Source organism: Megalobrama amblycephala, linkage group LG6, assembly GCF_018812025.1.
Source record: "Megalobrama amblycephala isolate DHTTF-2021 linkage group LG6, ASM1881202v1, whole genome shotgun sequence".
Taxonomy (NCBI): Eukaryota; Metazoa; Chordata; class Actinopteri; order Cypriniformes; family Xenocyprididae; genus Megalobrama; species Megalobrama amblycephala.
This window is the reverse complement of record NC_063049.1, coordinates 12161520-12180970: the sequence shown is the minus strand read 5'-3', so window position 1 is coordinate 12180970 and position 19451 is coordinate 12161520. Positions and strand designations below refer to the sequence as shown.

General features: G+C 37.7%; 1 long non-coding RNA gene across 1 annotated transcript in view; it reads right to left on the bottom strand.

Moving 5' to 3' along the window:
• Positions 1–18305, bottom strand: part of LOC125269895 — a 69311-nt gene extending 51006 nt beyond the window's left edge. The window contains exons 1-3 of the long non-coding RNA XR_007185212.1: positions 18032–18305; positions 5113–5221; positions 4570–4619 (exon numbers count right to left, since the gene is read on the bottom strand). This is a non-coding gene — a long non-coding RNA (uncharacterized LOC125269895). The remainder of the gene's footprint in view (positions 1–4569; positions 4620–5112; positions 5222–18031) is intronic.
• Positions 18306–19451: the final 1146 nt, after the last annotated feature.

The following is a 19451-nucleotide window of genomic DNA, read 5'->3' as shown; positions in this document are numbered from 1 at the left end:
ATGATTAAAGAAGTCTGGAGTACATTACCAGAAAGAAGTCCATTGTTTCAGTGGAAGATCGAGTTAAGCAAACATAACATGTAGTTTGACTGAAGGCACAACCCTGGATGTTACAATGAAAAATATGGTAACACTTTATTTTACAGTGCCATAGTTACATGTTACTACATGTACCTACTATAGTAATAACAGTAAATTATGCTTAATTACAAGTAACTAACCCTAAACCAAACCCTAACAGTAACTTTAGTTAATTAATAATACTCAGTACTTATTTGAGTAATTACAATGTAACTACGGCACTGTAAAATAAAGTGTAACCAAAAATATATATAAAGCTGGTACATGATTACATGGTAAGTTGCATTCTATTTGCATTTTGGGTCACACTTTAGGGTCCAATTCTCACCATTAACTAACTATTAACTATGACTTTTGCCTCAATAAGGTAGTGATTTCGTATGAATTCGTATGTTGTGATTTTAGAATACGTAAGCATGAAGGTCCATCCCTAACCACACTGAAGGAGGCGTAATCAGATCATAGAAAAATATACAAATGAGATTGTACAAATTCATAAGAATTAGCCATCAATTCATCACACAAAATAGTAATGAGTTGCCATGAGAGGGTGTTGTGCGAGCCACACGTTAAGAACCACTGACCTTGTAACCAACTCCAATCACGATAGAAGTTGTTACCCCTGAATTCCTACCTTGTAACCTGCTGGACTGACAGAAGCTAAAATGGAGGAATTGAAACACTCCCTCTGAGGTATCTGACACAGAGGCCATCCTGGCGTGATCTTCTTTCATAGTCCCTTGCCTGGGGAAAAGACTGGGGCAGCCTGCATCATAGAGAACTCTTTTGGGAACTTCAGGCAAACAAGCATCAACCCTTCTCTTTCACAGCATCCTATATGCTTCACTATAACCGAGCTATTGCAAATTATTTGTTTTCCTTCAAATTTCCTACCATCAGTCTCAATTCTATGTCAAACTTTACAAATTATTCAGAATTTTTAATAATAGCTCACTGACTCCAAAACATGTGGATTAATAGCAAAAGGCATTTATTAATATTCATACTCTGGGATGCCAGGAAAATAAAGGCTCATTTATTGTGCAATCAAACTTTAGCAGCAACAGAAAAACAACTAAGCTGCACCATTTTTCTACTGTCCCTCTACAGCTCTGACAGCTGTGTGTAACCGTGTTTCATCTCATGTCTTCATCTGAGTCTCTCTGGAGAAAGAGCAGTGGCCCCCACCCTGGGCTGCCAGTGAAAACAAATCGTCACGGTGATCAGGCTTGCCAGTTACCCACTGTGGGTGGGGATTGGGATATAATAGGGGTGAGTAATGAAAGGCGACAGAGAATTCGAGTGCTGGGGCCGAGGTGCTCCAGCAACGCCCCAGAGAGCAGGTGCGTGAGGATAATGCCGCTAAAACCCGTGTCCACAACTCCACGCAGGGCATGGGGAACTAATGAGGGGTCGGGTAGATAATTGAGTTGCCGTATTAGTCTTTGAATATCAGCTCGGACGTCAAGGTGTACAGAGAGCTCAGCCCCTTCATATCCAGATGCGTCTCTGTGAGGCAGAGCCATTTTTCACCCATCTCATTACTCTACGTTTACAGCCCCCTTCTCAATGTTTTACGGCATACAGTAAACCTCAGCATAAACGTACGCCAGCCTTTCTATTAGGCTTTATTGAGGGAGGATCACTCCGACAAGAGTCTTTTATTTACTGCTTTGCTTGACAACGTCAAGCTCAGGCTCTGGACGTTTTGAGGACTTTGTTGGAGATTGAGGCAATTCACGTCATCAACACACCTCTTTTGTTCTTTCTACATCCCCATTGTTTTTTTCCCTGCTGAATTATCTTTTAATGGTCAGATTACCATCCTCAGATTCATGTTCCCTGTTTGTCTAGCAATGACTCATCATGGAAAGCTGAATCAGGGATAATGTGTTTAGCTCCTAATGGACTGAGACACAAAATCTATACACAATAACAATGGACAAATGTGGTATACCTTAAAGGAAAAGTGCACCTAAATACATAAAGAAGAATATTTTAGCATACTTTTAAAAAAAGAGAGTACTTTACTTAATAAGAATATACTTAAAGGGTTAGTTCACCCAAAAATGAAAATTCTGAAAAAAAACGGGCATTCCACACCCGTAAGACATTCGTTTCGTGGCCGATTTCAAAACAATGCTTCAGGAAGCATCGGAGCACAAATGAATCAGTGTATCGAATCTGCTGTTCGGAGCGCCAAAGTCACGTGATTTCAGCCGTTGGCAGTTTGACACGCGATCTGAATCATGATTCGATACACTGATTAATTTGTGCTCCGATGCTTCATGAAGCAGTGTTTTGAAATCGGCCATCACTAAATAAGTTGTTATTTTGTTTTTTTGGCTCACCAAAAATATTCTCGCCGCTTTATAATATTAATATTGAACCACTGTACTCACATGAACTGATTTAAATATGTTTTTAGTACCTTTAACTAAAATATCTTAATTTGTGTTCTGAAGATGAATGAAGGTCTTACGGGTGTGGAACGGCATGAGGGTGAGTAATAAATGACAATTTTCATTTATGGGTGAACTAACCCTTTAAGTGCAAACTGATTGTAATGTTTTTGAACACGTAACTGCATGTTAATTTTGAATAAATAAAAATAATTAAAATTTTATTAAATACAGTTATCTGAACTTTAGAGTGCTTTTTGACCCACTTACGTGGACTTAAGTACATGCATGTAATTTCATAATTATTTCTTAATTATAATTATTTCATAATTATCGTCTTTGAAATATGGTTAAAATGTACCATAATATGTATGAATGTACTGACATTTATTGTAAACGAAAATATACTTTAATGACATTTCTATTGAAACTTGCATGTCATATATTTGCAATTACACATTTGTAATGAAGTTACAATTTAGTACATTAAAATTTAGTATAAAGCATGACCATAAATCATTAAAACAAAACTTTTTACCAAGTGCACTTTTAAAAAAAATACTTAAGCGTGATGTACTTTAAGTATACTTTAGTGGCCTTTGGTATTATTCATGTATTATTTGCAAGCAGTCTTTGAAATATACTTTTAAGATTTGAAGAACCTTTTCATATGGCTATGTTGTCATTATTGACTCAACCTCATGCCATTCTAACATCGGCACAACCGATCACTCTTCACACCGATCACAGCAATAGTAAATAAAGATCCGTTTGGGCTAAACTTACCTCATTGTCTGTGCCTCATTAGAATAATATATTTATATATATAATTTTTTTTTTAAATATTAACAAAAGTGTTTGTGATCTTAAAAACTGGATTATACCACAAAGATTACTGTTGGATTTAACACACCCTACATAAACCTAAGTGAAGATAAGGAGATACTAAATAAACAGGCACCTGGGTCTCCAACAGATCACAGAAGGAACAGATGGATTGCGTGATGCTGTGAAAGATGAAGAGAGTGTGCCAGATCTAAGCAGAGTACTTTATCAAACTGTAATCCACAGCTTGTAAAATGATAGAAGAACTCAGACGATCTTTTTCCACCTTAGTCAGTACATTTAGACATAAATACATAACAGCAATGTCAGATACAGGCACAGGTGATAGACAGTCATCTAGGGCATTTTCTGGGGCAGCTTCCCAAAATAAATTACTTTGACATACATAGTCGTAGCCAGCTATGAGGTCACCAAGGTCTGGACCTCGAAAAATTTGTTAAAAATTTGTTCTCTAAATGACTAATTAGCCGTTTAAAACTCCTCCTGAGTGACTGCATGTATAATTCAGTTTAGACAGTTCACTAGATTGTTTAGTGTCTGTGGTGTGAAAATGATGGATAGCGATTCATGTTGCTGCAAGATGCTGACTGAGCAAGAGTTGTTTTTTTTCTACTTAATGTGACACTTTAGGAAGTTAATAAAGTTATTATTAATAAAATATTAATATTAATATTAATTAAAGTTATTTCCAAAACACAAGATTTGAACTTATTTCACTTTATTTATTTATTTAATTTTTTTACGCTACTTGATTTTGCGGCACTTAAACTGACAGTAATGAAAAGACCCCCTAGACAACATGGGCAGGTTATAGCTAACAGGATGCCACATTCGTTGAGACAAAAGCAATGATCATCTTGATATTGTGTGTAAGAAATGGTATGAACGCTATATACGATCTGTAGAACAAGTAGGTTGCAGAATAAAATATGCCAAATATGCAAACACTGACCAAGAAGAAGACTATGCTATTTCATTCAGTTTAGTAGTTAACCTTTCACAAAGTCATGCTAAAAACATTCATAAGAGCACAAAGTTATAGCAATGCTTATAACTAAGTATTATTGCATGAATAATAAACAAATAAAACAATTTACAAATAGTGATGCAATAAATAAGGTCTAATTTACCTTGACATTTGACTTGACATTTGATATTCAAATGCCATTTTGAAATATACTGACTACCCTATTAATGAAGTAGCTCACTAAAATATTCAACATCTGAATGATTTTCATACCTGCTGAGAAGGTACAACACAAAGCAGTCATTTCCCCCCGAGGTGTTTACCTGAAATGCAAAATGTCAGATGCTAATATTTAATTTACCTCCATTCAGCTAAAGCCGGGGACACACCTAACGATTAGCTGAAACATTCTAAGACTGAACTGAACACACATAACGATTGTTTCCTGCGACTGAAGCAGATTTATATACTCACACATGGAATTTGAACACCGACTGTAATCGCAGACTGAATGCAACTGGCTCTGACTGGACGCGTTTGAGCGCGATCAGTCATAAGTATCAATTTACATTCATAATCGGCCTTACAATCGTTAAGTGTGTGCGCGGCTTTAGAAGACAAATTTAAATGCCAATAGATACTGAAATGATACATATATCACCTAAATGCCTCTAAAGAATAAGGAATGTTCCATGTAGTAATGATATTTGAAACAGAAGCAGTTCTTATGATTTAATTAATGAACTACATAGTCAATCATGTAACTAAAAAGGGATAGTTCATTAAAAAAGTAAAATTCTGTCATAATTTACTCACCTTCATGTTGCTCCAAACACAAAGGTATTTATTTCTTCCAAGGACACAAAAGGTGATTAGGTGAAAATCTTGTCTACTCCTTTTCACATAATGAAAGTGGGCTTGCAAGCTGCAAAATAACAAAAAGCACTGTAAATGCCACATTAAATTGGTCCATAAGATATATTGAAGTGTGTTATATTCATATCCATGTTTTATATTCAAGACTTCTGAAATAATACAACAGCTTTGAGTGTGGAATAGTCCTCATTAATTAACTTTTGTAATACAAAGAAGGGGGGTTAAAAATAAATAAATAAATAAATAAATAAATAAATAAAGACTGTACACAGCTTGCCGGGACTGTGCCAGGATGTCTGGTCACATTCATGTTTTTTTTTTTTTTATAAAAAGTAAACTCTGACTAATTACAATACTACAAAGAAGAGACAGTCTCTCAGATATGTCAGTTTTCACTATACAGCTTTGATGATCAACCATCTTGAATTTCTTTGAAATGTCAGTTGGTGAAAGCTGAAATATGACAAATGAAACTGCTTCTGTTGTTCTGGACTGTTTGAGCTTGAAGTTTTACACATTCTGATGTCTTCATTCTTTAAAATCCCCTTTTTATACTGAAATTTCTATTAAAAACACTTATCAATGTAGAGACAGACAAGGTGCAAAATAACTGCCCCTGATCCTAAACATACTTGGCATTTGATATATTGTGTTGACCTCAGCAAACGATCTTCCAATATATGCTTTGGCTTTACAGATGCACACAATACATCAACACAAGGACAAAAGCATTGTTTTACTTGCCTAAAAAACTTAAAACTTTGGTACTATTAACATGTTCACATCAAACTTTCATTGTGTATAGATGGTTGATCTCTATAAATACAGAATAAAAGCTCTAAAAGCTCGTGATGCTACTTCTTTAGGTTACCACATCCACAGCACCACTTAAATATCAAAGACAGAATTCATTTTCTCTATTGAGCAGAGCTAATTATCTCATTCAGTTATTCAACTGGCCCTCCAAGAGCTGTTCACTCATTTACAGTAAAATTCAAATTAGTTTCAGAGAGTGATTACACTGTTGTGGGTATTCAAGCTCAGACATTGTACGGTTCACCTTCCACACCAACAGCACTATTATTCTGAATTGTGCTATATTCTCTTGCCAATGGTTATGAATCCCCTAAGCATTTTCATTTAGATTTCTGAATGATACTAAAATATTACTTCAGTTTCCACTTCATTGATTCATCTCAAGTAGAGGTCAGATGCATCAGATGCGAAACGCATTCTTTGTTGACTTTTCAAAGTGAGTCGTGTTGGATACGTTTATGCACGAACAAGCACAATGCAGTCTGAATGTGGACAATGTCTGTCAGAGCCCTGCTCAAGCACGATTGTGTCCTTTTCAGTAAAAGACACACCAATAAAAATGTCTGGTGAGAAAGCTCAACAATCCATCAGCCCATTGGCCAACGGTCCCTCAGGATTCACAGGCTGCCTGTCTCGCAGCTTTATCAATGTGGGGGTGGTCTGAACAAGCCCAACAATTAGTTCACTTGCTTTCTGAATCCAGCGGGAAGACAATGAGAAAGTGGGTGGTTTTAGGGTCATTCTTAGAATTGTGTAAAAAATTATTAAGTGTACTTATCGACATCTGTTCGTACTGAATGCCATTTATCAACCGTGGGAACAATTTATTTATGAATGGAAACTTTAAAATAAGGCTAGGCAATATGTCTTGATTATTCATATTTTTGCTAAAATTATGCACATTGTGAATATTGGGATGGTTTTAGTGTGATTAAAGTTTCCTAAGTAGATTCCTAAAGGCATACCCCTGTTTTCACAGACAAAGCGTAAGCCTATTTCCAGACTAAAATGCATGTTTGAGCTGTTTTAACTGAAAGCAACTTGCATAGACATATCTTAAAATATATCAGGCACATTTATAAAAGCTACTTAAATGTCATAATTGAACTAAGGCCTAATCCTGGCTTTATCTAAGCCCTGTATGTGAAACCAGGCTAAAGGTGATGATACACAGGGCAACTTTTTGAGCAATGTTGCCAGGCAATGTCACTTGGGCAGTTTCCCATTGAAAATGGGAAACAAATTTCGATCTAAAGTATCCAGATAGAAATTTGTTACCCATTCTCAATGGGAAAGTGCCCAAGCATCATCAATCGGCGATATTGCCTGGCAACATTGCTCAAAAAGTTGCCCCGTGTATCATCACCTTTAGTTTACTTAATTAGTCCATTATTTGTCAGTTCATTATTCAGTTTCAATTCTTCATCATTTTGTATAATCACTATACAAATCTTCACAGAAGCTTTGTGGCATTTTTAATATATTAATGTTTTAGTTTTATGTAGGTGAAATTATAAACTAAAATAATTTTGGGGGGTAACATAAAAACATGGGGGTATATAGAAAGCTCAAGCCTAACATTATGACCACTGACAGTTGAAGTGAATAACACTGATTATCTCTTCATCATGGCACATGGCACCTGTTAGTGGGTGGGATATATTAGGCAGCAAGTGAACATGTCCTCTAAGTTGATGTGTTAGAAGCAGGAAAAATGGGCAAGCGTAAGGGTTTGAGCAAGTTTGACAAGGGCCAAATTGTGATGGCTAGACGACTGGGTCAGAGCATCTCCAAAACTGCAGCTCTTGTGGGGTGTTCCCAGTCTGCAGTGGTCAGTATCTATCAAAAGTAGTCCAAAGAAGGAACATTCCTGAACCAGCGAAGGAGTCATTGATGCAGGTGGGGAACGAAGGCTGGCCCGTGTGGTCTGATCCAACAGATGAGCTACTGTAGCTCAAATTGCTCAAAGTAAAAGCTGGTTCTGATAGAAAGGTGCCAGAATACACAGTGCATTGCAGTTTGTTGCGTATGGGGCTGCATAGCCACAGACCAGTCAGGGTGCCCATGCTGACCCCTGTCCACCACTGAAAGCACCAACAGTGGGCACGTGAGCATCAGAACTGGACCACAGAGCAATGGAAGAAGGCCTGGTCTGATGAATCATGTTTTACATCTTGTGGATGGCCAGGTGCGTGTGCGTAGCTTACTTGGGGAACACATGGCACCAGGTTGCACTATGGGAAGAAGGCAAGCCGGAGGAGGCAGTGTGATGCTTTGGGCAATGTTCTGCTGGGAAACCTTGGGTCCTGCCATTCATGTGGATGTTGACACGTACCACTTACCTAAGCATTGTTGCAGACCATGTACACCCTTTCATGGAAACAGTATTCCCTGGTGGCTGTGGCCTCTTTCAGTAGGATAATGCGCCCTGCCACAAAGAAAAAATGATTTGGTTTTGGGATGGTTTGAGGAGCACAACAACGAGTTTGAGGTGTTGACTTGGCCTCTAAATTCCCCAGATCTCAATCCAATCGATCATCTGTGGGATGTGCTGAACAAACAAGTCCGATCCATGGAGGCCCCACCTCGCAACTTACAGGACTTAAAGGATCTGCTGCTAACATCTTGGTGCCAGATACCAAAGCACACCTTAAGGGGTCTAGTGGAGTCCATGCCTCAACGGTTCAGAGCTGTTTTGGTAGCAAAACCGGGACCAACACAATATTAGGAAGGTGGCCATAATGTTATGCCTGATCGGTGTACAGGAATACAATAGGCTAGTGAGGAACAGGTGTATGTAATGAGTAACCATGGATACTAACAAGGATAACTATGGAAACTAACAAGACAACAAAGGAAACAAGAACTAATATACAGGAAATTAAACCAGAAACATCAAGGCAACAGAAAAACAAAATAAGAGCCCTTGAACATAGACACAGGGGAATCATGACAATTATAATATATCAATTTTACACATAAATTAATTTTTTTTTTTACAAATTGATCCATTTCACCTCTGTGTAGGTCATCATTTAAACATTGACTACGTTTACATGGACAGCAGTAATCCGATATTAACACGATTAAGACAATACTCTGATTAAGAAAGGACCATGTAAACAGCAATGTTTTATTACCTTAATCCGACTAAAGTCATACTCGAAGTAAACACAAATCGAATTAAGAAAGGTGGGAGTATTCCTATTTTAGTCGCATTATTGGAGTGCATTGTAGACATGTACACACCTTAATCACACTATTAACGTCATGTGGCAGTTTTCGCCGCACTTTGCTACAGGACACATACCGTTTTGACGGCAAACGAGAGCAAGCTTCAAGCAAGAAGCCACAAATCAAATTCCTCTCACCTCATCTCTCATCCAGAACCTCTGAGTTTGTCGTGGTGGCATGAATGAAAGTTGCCGAATTAAAGTACAGGAGGCCTGTTGCTGGAGAATTTGTATCCACCGTTGTATTTACAGAGCCCCTCACATGAGAGGGAAAATAAATAGTAGCCTAGGCTAAATCATGCGAACGGTTTACTAATTTGTTCCCTCAATTTATAAATCATGCGCATATCATTTATAAATCGAGGGAATTTAATTAGTAAATCGTGCGCACAATTTATTTATTTTTTCTTGCATGTCATGTGCAGGGCTCCGTATCTATTTGCACATATATTGCATGTCAAATAATTAACTGCACTTGAAGCTTTTGTAAGATTCAAAATGAAACACCCAAAACTGTATATGGCACAAACTGTGTGGTGATACGTGAAATTCTGTAGAGAACGTCGGACGGCGTGCCGTGGGGACGTAATGACGTTTGCCCTTAATCGATCTATGTTATATAACATGTAAAACAGGAACATGAAAGGAATATTTTAAAGGCAACTCATGTAAACACCTTAATCATAATATTGTCTTAATCAGAATAAGGTCAGTAATTAGATTACTGCTGTCCATGTAAACGTAGTCATTGTGTCCTTCGCACCGTCGGCTTGCCTGCCTCTAAATTTATTCAGAACTGATTCATCTGCTTGTAGACAAGGTCAACATGGTTTTGTACTGATTAAAACAGGACAATCACATAGCAAAGACTAATCAAACTTTAAAAGTATAAAATGATAAATTGAAGAAAATAGGTAAACCTTCATAAATAAATCAAACAATCTGGCTAGTAATGAAGCTTTTCCTCAGAGATCATTAGGATAAAAAAATAAGCCTTTGATAATGTTTGCTAGAGGAGCCCCTCTGTACACACACACACACACACACACACACAATTTTCAGATCCTTGTCTTTAAGCATCATCTGGGTGGTATAATTTCCCTTGTGTCCTGCATGCTGATAGACTTGCATCTCATCAACTGGGCTTGACACCGCCTGTGCCATGAAGATGAAGAGATAATGGTCTTTCAGTGGCTTGGGATTGGCCCAAGCAGGAGGAGGCCCATTGCACCACTGCAGCCTCTGCCTTTGTTTGTGCTCTTGCTTACAGCAACATCAATTGCGCACCATCAGTGAACCATTGCTAACAATCCAGGGGCCGTATTCTTTATGCAGGCAAGACTCTTTCAGCTCCTGCTGAGGGAGAGCAAGGTTAGATTGAAAGGTAATGAGCTTATTAATTAAAGACCTTTCAAAGGGGATGGCCTGGCAACGTGTCCTCACCCCAGTCCTGGCCTTCTCACAGAATTTGGGTGGGGGGGGGTTAACAGCAATGACTTCCTGTCCCTCTAAAACACACAAACATACTCACACAATTCTTCTCTCTTCTAGCAGGTGTTGCTTTAATGCTATATTATTTTCAACTCATCTTAAAGGTGCATGAAATCGGAGAACCATCTATAATCACTGATTATTCAAATGTATCCCACAAAAGAGTGTAAAAAATTAGACTGACCAGGAAAGAAAGAAAGAAAGAAAGAAAGAAAGAAAGAAAGAAAGAAAGAAAGAAAGAAAGAAAGAAAGAAAGAAAGAAAGAAAGAAAGAAAGAAAGAAAGAAAGAAAGAAAGAAAGAAAGAAAGAAAGAAAGAAAGAAAGAAAGAAAGAAAGAAAGAAAGAAAGAAAGAAAGAAAGAAAAGCTATGATTTTCTAAATGCTTATTTTGGGGTTGTTTTGGGATTTGAAAGTCAAATAAAATGCGGGCCGGGAACAGCAGCTCATTTGCATGTAAAGGAACACACAAAAACGGTATGTTTTTGCTCACACCCAAATAGGGGCAAATTTGACAAGCTATAATAAATGATCTTTGGGGTATTTTGAGCTGAAACTTCACAGACACATTCTGGGGACACATTCTGCTATACCTGGTTTCTTTAAGGGCACTTATTACGGATTACTAGGGGTCAACGTGCTGGGTCTATTATCGTCTTCTCATGCTATCGAAAATTTCCTACTTCCCCTTCTGAAGTCGTAATTACAAGTCTGTCACGTTCACATGCTTTATTGTCCTAAAGAATAAGAATCATGGAGGATGGCAGGTTCATTGTTGTCTATTTCCTGGGGAAATCTTTTTTTAAGTTGAAATGTATAGAAGATAGTCAATAGCCAACAAATTTTGACTAAAATGTAGCATCCCATTCATAATGCAACCACATAAACAATACCCACACTATTGTATACATTCATTGCGCTATCTAATGTGATCACATGACACACTGCAAAACAAGGGGGACATTTTCCTTCCGCAAACTGTGTCCCAGCTGCATTTCATTTTTTTATAGCAAACTGTGACTATCAAATAAATTTTGAAATTATTCAACAGTGAAAATAAAGTGAACCCGGAGTGTTTTGCATTTACAAAACATGTCTTAAGGAAACCACACTGCTACTTTGGACATCTAACATAGTCCGAGTTCACATAAAAGCCAAAAATTGCAAACTGCTCTGAAACTAATCAGGTGCAACCCAGCAGCTGACAGAAACTTTATGCGAGTGGGCCATGGCTGTTTTTTGCCGATCACGACAACATCAAGCAAAACTCAGAAACTGTCCCCTGACATAGTGCTGAACTCACCAAAAACAGTAAAGACTATATGGTGCATGGAGTATTGCCAGTTATTTACATAAAATAAAGTTTTACCGACCAAGTTGTTAACTACTTTTCTGGATGATTAGTAAAAATTAGTAGTTGTGCAATGCATTTGAAGCAATCATTAAAGCAGCAAACTTGATCTCCAAAGACAGAGTTGAACCCAGCTCTCTTAAATTCTCATTGGTCAATGAATGTCTACATGATAATTTCTCAACTTTTGGTTGCATTTTCCAAATTTGGAGCATCGCTGCCACAACCACTGTTCGCATTTTTGCTCTACAGTATGTCATTGCAACATACTATCCATGCTGAAATCAATGGATTTGCTGCACTCTCTAATGCAGCATAAACTGTAGGCACCATGAGATTTTTGCTTAAGATGCTTCAATTTGTATCAAACAGGAAGGCAGTGATGATCCAGAATATAAGGTAATAAAGGTTAGACTGCCAGGCTCTTCAGCCATTGATCAGACAAGGCAACTTGACCTTCCAAAATTACAGACAAGGATGCAAAGTGGCTCCATCAATGTCGATGTTCATACCACATGCATCATTGATTTTTATTGAACAGCATCGCCCCTATTTAAACAGAGACGCCATGCTAGAAATCATCTTTAATGAAGCTTTGATGTGACGTGGCTTGTTCAGTGCACTGCCAGGAAAACAACCAAATATGCATTGGGTTGTTAGTAAAGTCAAAGATTACATGGTTGGTTTAAAGAGTATACTATTAAAGGAGACCACCATTTCCAAAAATCCTGACTCACTGTGAAGGAAGATGCAAGGCAAAGTCAATAAATTTGGATTGTGTCAACACATTTTCTGCAACAGGCTCAGATACAGGGGCAGATTATATTAAAAAATTAAGACTTATTTTCACGCAATTCCTTGCACAATACTATGTTATGAACTCAAAACATTTTTACCATTGTCTATGATTTGTTAACTAATACATTTTTAGATTCTGAATTTTAATATTTTTCGTTGGAGCACATAACCAGCTCCATATGTTTGGCTTTTCTGACAGACTAGACATGCTCAGTATCTCACCTGATACAGCACTGCACTTGCCATTTAAAGTGCTTGGGTACAAGTCCTGTGAAACACGAGTCACGATCAAAGACCTGATGGCACGGTTGATTCCGAAAATGCATTATCTCATGTTTGCTTTTGTTAACACTATCAGGTTTAGTGTAAGGTTTAGTGTAGGTAGTATGCTCTTTTCAAACATGATAGAGCATTAACTTTCTAGAACCACTTACAGGACCATTGCCAGGTTCAAAGGTTTTTGATAAAACTGCTTTTAGTGCCACTCGCTGAACATTTCATTTTGAAAGTGTTGCGAACAACTTGTGGGAACATTTTTGCAAGTCACAAAATACGTACCAATACGTGCATATCACTGCAGTTTCTAACAGAAATGAACACTAGAGGCAGTAAAACAGCAAGCACTTAAATCATTTTCATACACAGCTATGATTACAGGGTCAGATTATGGATTAATAAAGACTTGCTTTCACATCTCCTTGCACAATATTATGTTATGATCTCAAAACGCAGATAATTTGTAATGCATAATTTGTAAACAAATAAATTTTGGACTTTGCATCGCTTAACCAGCTCCATATGTTTCGCTTTTCTGACAAAAGTTTGCTTGGTAGGCTTGGGTACGAATCCCGTGAAAGACTAGTCATGGTAAAAGAGCTCAAAGATGAGAGATCAAAAACAAGCTAAAATGGCATGATTACAAATGGTTTTTATGTCACATTTGCTTTTGTTAACACTATTGGGTAGGTTTAGGTCTAGTGTTTGTGGTGCACTATTTTTAAATGGAATGGAACATTAGCACCACTCACCGGACATTTCAAATCAGATCTGCAGTGATACGTATAAAACCAACGTAATAAAAACGTACCATATTCACGTTCATCTGTTTCGGAAAAAAACTGAACATGCTTTTAATGCCACTCAGTGGACATTTCACATTGAAACTGTCACGAAACGTACAAACCCGATTCCAAAAAAGTTGGGACACTGTACAAATTGTGAATTAAAAAGGAATGCAATAATTTACAAATCTCATAAACTTATATTTTATTCACAATAGAATATAGATAACATATCAAATGTTGAAAGTGAGACATTTTGAAATGTCATACCAAATATTGGCTCATTTTGGATTTCATGAGAGATACACATTCCAAAAAAGTTAGGACAGGTAGCAATAAGAGGCCGGAAAAGTTAAATGTACACATAAGGAACAGCTGGAGGACCAATTTGCAACTTATTAGGTCAATTGGCAACATGATTGGGTATAAAAAGACACTGCCTCTCAGAGTGGCAGTGTCTCTCAGAAGTCAAGATGGGCAGAGGATCACCAATTCCCCCAATGCTGTGGCAAAAAATAGTGGAGCAATATCAGAAAGAGTTTCTCAGAGAAAAATTGCAAAGAGTTTGAAGTTATCATCATCTACAGTGCATAATATCATCCAAAGATTCAGAGAATCTGGAACAATCTCTGTGCGTAAGGGTCAAGGCCGGAAAACCATACTGGATGCCTGTGATCTTCGGGCCCTTAGACAGCACTGCATCACATACAGGAATGCTACTGTAATTGAACTCACAACATGGGCTCAGGAATACTTCCAGAAATTTGATTCCGAAAATGCATTATCTCATGTTTGCTTTTGTTAACACTATCAGGTTTAGTGTAAGGTTTAGTGTAGGTAGTATGCTCTTTTCAAACATGATAGAGCATTAACTTTCTAGAACCACTTACAGGACCATTGCCAGGTTCAAAGGTTTTTGATAAAACTGCTTTTAGTGCCACTCGCTGAACATTTCATTTTGAAAGTGTTGCGAACAACTTGTGGCATGGGCAGCTTACACATCTGGAAAGGCACCATCAATGCTGAAAGGTATATCCAAGTTCTAGAACAACATATGCTCCCATCCAGACGTCGTCTCTTTCAGGGAAGACCTTGCATTTTCCAACATGACAATGCCAGACCACATACTGCATCAATTACAACATCATGGCTGCGTAGAAGAAGGATCCGGGTACTGAAATGGCCAGCCTGCAGTCCAGATCTTTCACCCATAGAAAACATTTGACGCATCATAAAGAGGAAGATGTGACAAAGAAGACCTAAGACATTTGAGCAACTAGAAGCCAGTATTAGACAAGAATGTGACAACATTCCTATTCCTAAACTTGAGCAACTTGTCTCCTCAGTCCACAGACGTTTGCAGACTGTTATAAAAAGAAGAGGGGATGCCACACAGTGGTAAACATAGCCTTGTCCCAACTTTTTTGAGATGTGTTGATGCCATGAAATTTAAAATCAACTTATTTGTCCCCTTAAAATGATACATTTTCTCAGTTCAAACATTTGATATGTCATCTATGTTGTATTCTGAATAAAATATTGAAATGTGAAACTTCCACTTCATTGCATTCTGTTTTTATTCACAATTTGTACAGTGTCCCAGCTTTTTTGGAATCGGGTTTGTACATGGCACTATGCATTTTCGTTTTGCAAAAATGTTACCACAGGTACGTTTTTCTAATGAGACTGGGCTGGTTGCGAAACATGCAAGAAGCTACGTAATATTTAGAAGAAATGTCTCTAAAGGCGTGTTTGTCCAGTGAGCCTGGGTTAGTTTCTTGTACTAATGGAAGGTCTGAATTAAATAAATAGAAGCACCTTGTTTTGTTCCTGCAGATGAGTTGTCAGGAAAAACACATATTTTACTGCTTACCCTACAGAAGAGTGCTGACAGCTGTTCCTAAACTCTGATTTGCCTTTCAATGTCAGTCAGGAAACAATGTGGTGGAAACTCTAGACGTACCCTGGAGTGCCGCCTGAACTTTACTTCCGTTTATTGGTCGCCTTACTTGCTTGACTGGCCAGGGCTTCTCCCACAAGGCAACAAGCTATTTCCCTGCCTGCAGAATGCTTCCCAGGTTTGTCGTTGAGACACAGTTGTCTGCCCTTTTTGATTGCATATCACTGTGGCTCATCTGAAGAAAAAAAAAAAATCAGTGCCGTTTCACTAGTTTTGTTTGCTCATTTCAGAATGCCACCTCAATGCCAGCCTGCTCAGCAGTGGAATCAATACTTCCTCTCACACAGCAAAGGCCAGGTTTTGCAACAATGATGAATATTAGATAGGACACTAGCTGCCAGCGAGACAGCTCAGAAAAGCCGTCTGCCTCACTTAGACCAGGCTGCTAAGGTTACGGCAGAACCGTGTGTCAACATTGGATGTTTTCAGTGACCCCTTCAACCCAACTTGATACTGCAATGTCATTTCAGAGCAAAGCAATTTTAATAGAGCATACTGAAAAACATCAGCTCCAATTTGTCAGCATCCCACAATGGGACTTCATCTGCACTAAAGCAGTTTTCTTTATTGAAAGGTCAAAGTGCTTTTCACTGTCCTGTCCTGAGAGCGGTTCTCATAGTGTTAGAAGGTAGAGGGCATGCACCCATATCATGTGTCACAAATGTACACAAACACATAAATCAGGACCAGGTTGAGGAATTAGAGAGATGATTTTACCTTCTATTTACAACTCATGAATCCTGGGACCATGACAAATAACCTGAGACCAACAATACTGGATCCAGAATTTAACATTGACCCCATGACATTAAACACAGATGCACATAAAAGGGGAGAAGACTGCCAGCGCAAAACCTCATCATTACAACTAACACCTATATTATTTAGGATTTACTATGTCCAGGCTAACTATTTCCAAATTTTGCAAATGGGGAGGAAAAGAATAAATTGAGAAAAGTATGAGAAAGAAACAATAAAAAAATAAAATGTATGTGCTTACATCTTGTTTTAAATAGAAACAATACAAATGCAAATAGTATAAGATCTGCAATTAATTATTTAAAAAAAAAAAATTAAATACTAATTTGTATACACTTTCCTCCAAAAGTTTGGAAAAGGCCCTAGAAAAGTGGGGGTTTGGACAATATTGGCATGAATACTTTTTAATTTGTGATAATTTTGCACTGATAAGGGACAACACAAACTACGAAAACATATTTTATTACATGAACAGTTTATACATAGAAAAAACGTAAATTTTCGAAATATCCACCATTAGCAGCTATCTGACCTAAACTGGGTTCTAATTGGTTCATTGTATTCTAAACTTAATTGGCAATCAATTGTTGAAGCTATTATGGTGTGCTGACCCAAAAATATTTACAAACCTGGGCCAAATTTAAACCAGTAACCAGGCATCACAGCTGGCAAAGGGGCATGTCTGACTTTGACATGTATATATTGCCATTATTATGTAATCAAAATGAAAATTATTATTGCTGGTCTTCAATGATAATGTCAAGTTACTTTAATGTATTTGCACCAAAAAATGACAAGGATTTATGCTGATATCATCCAAAACCACACTTTGCCAGGTGTGTTTCCAAACTTTTGGAGGGCAGTGTAATTCCAGTACTTCCTTAAATTCAAATTACATTTAACTGCTTCTTTTTGCTACAACTGAAATGCATGCATTCAGAATGGCATACGCTGTTACAGTCAAGCAGTGAAATCATTTACAGTATTGAAATTAATTAAACAATGTCACATGAGCAAGTGACAACAAACAGTAAGGAAGGAAGGAGTGTACTAACGCTGCCTTCACTTGCTGTAGGAATAATTGTAAATACGAGTTTCCCAGGTAAAAATTGCAAATGAACGCCCTCCCATTTCAAAACTTGAATGCCATGAGCTCGCAATCACGATTTATCAATAATCCAATAGCACGAGAAGGCAGCATAAAGCCAATATAAGGAACTGCTAGTATCCATGTTGCTAGTTCAAAAGATTTGTCCAAGCCTCCATTACGAATTTTGAAAAGTAGACCTACTGTAGCAACGATGGCTTGGTCCATTCCAGTTACACACAGCACGATTGTTTAATATCGGTTCTATACAAACAGTTCAATAAACAAAAATATAGAGTAACTTACATTGTAGACACAACATTGTCAGTCTGATTCACCAACGAAGACAGTTAAGACAAGACAAAGCAACAGAAGAACCGTTGCAAGTTTTACAATACCAACAACACAGCAGTGCTGTTTATGTTTTGTTCCCGAACGAGTCAGTGTCACGATTCAATTATTTGGTATCACGATTCAATGACTCAATTTCGTTTTTCGCTCCTAAATGAATCAGATGCTGCGTCCCAATTCGCCTACTTATACTACGCCCTAAAAGTATGTACTCTTTTTGTGAACAAAAAGTACTTACTTTTGAGTGTGTAGCAAAAGAGTAGACAAGCTTTGGGACATACTATCACGTCATACAATCGCGTCTTTTCTCTCTGTCGCATCCTGTCACCGTAAACTGGCCTGTCAATCATCTTACATCCTCCACATTTCATTTAGCTAATTTCCTACCGTATCAGAGTGAAATGCAGCACGTTGATCTGCAATCGCGGGGCTTTCATGTGGAAAACTCTCCTCATATTAATGCATAATGATGCATTTAAAAGTTAATGGCCATTCTGATATTTATAAAAGTCCACATTGGTATTTGCAGATGAAAAGTAACACAGATAACATTAAATAAATATTTTCTATCAGGTTGAACTGATTATTAGTCACTCAAACCTCTCAGCGTCGATCGCGCATATCCGCCATGTTTTGTAGTTTTTTAACACTTTTTACTCGTGTTTGTAGTTCTGAACTGAATCCTCGTCCAAGGGTGGGGGGGGGGGATGGGTTGTATCAGAGCTCGTGTTGAAGATGCTTCATCGAGCCCCTCCTCAGTGGACAGCAAGCCAAATTAGCTAACCTAATACCCTAAAGATTATATGGGCAAACGAACTCGTTAATTAACTATTATCTGGATAGTTGGTGGTGAAACACTGGCAAAATCTCACTCCAGTTTAGCCTAGTTACGGTGTTAGTTGGTCCAGGAGGGTTTATTTAATTATAAGAAGGATGTTACATAAATATTAACCACAATAATCATAGGTTGTGGAGAGGACAAATTACTAATGTCTGAGAATGGGTAAGATTGAAAGAATTACAATTACACAACACTGAATCTGTTCGCTCATGCCTTTACAGTTTCCAAGAAACTGTTTTATCCACCATAGAATGATATTTTGAGTAAAACATCTTAGCAGCGCTGGTCTTTGGCCAATGTTTGGCTTAAGGGTTGCAGTTAAAGGTTACCACATGTATAGTGTGAAAATGGGGGGTGGGGGTGTAGCATGACATCTTTGAACTGTGTTGAATGTATACTCAGAAAACAAAACATACTCACACATATATTCTGAATTAGTGTTTAGTGCTAATTAATGATACATTTCATGCCTTTCTAGAAATTCTTGTTCTACTATTCCTATTGGTTTAAGTCTTTTTGAGGGTGAGATCTGTT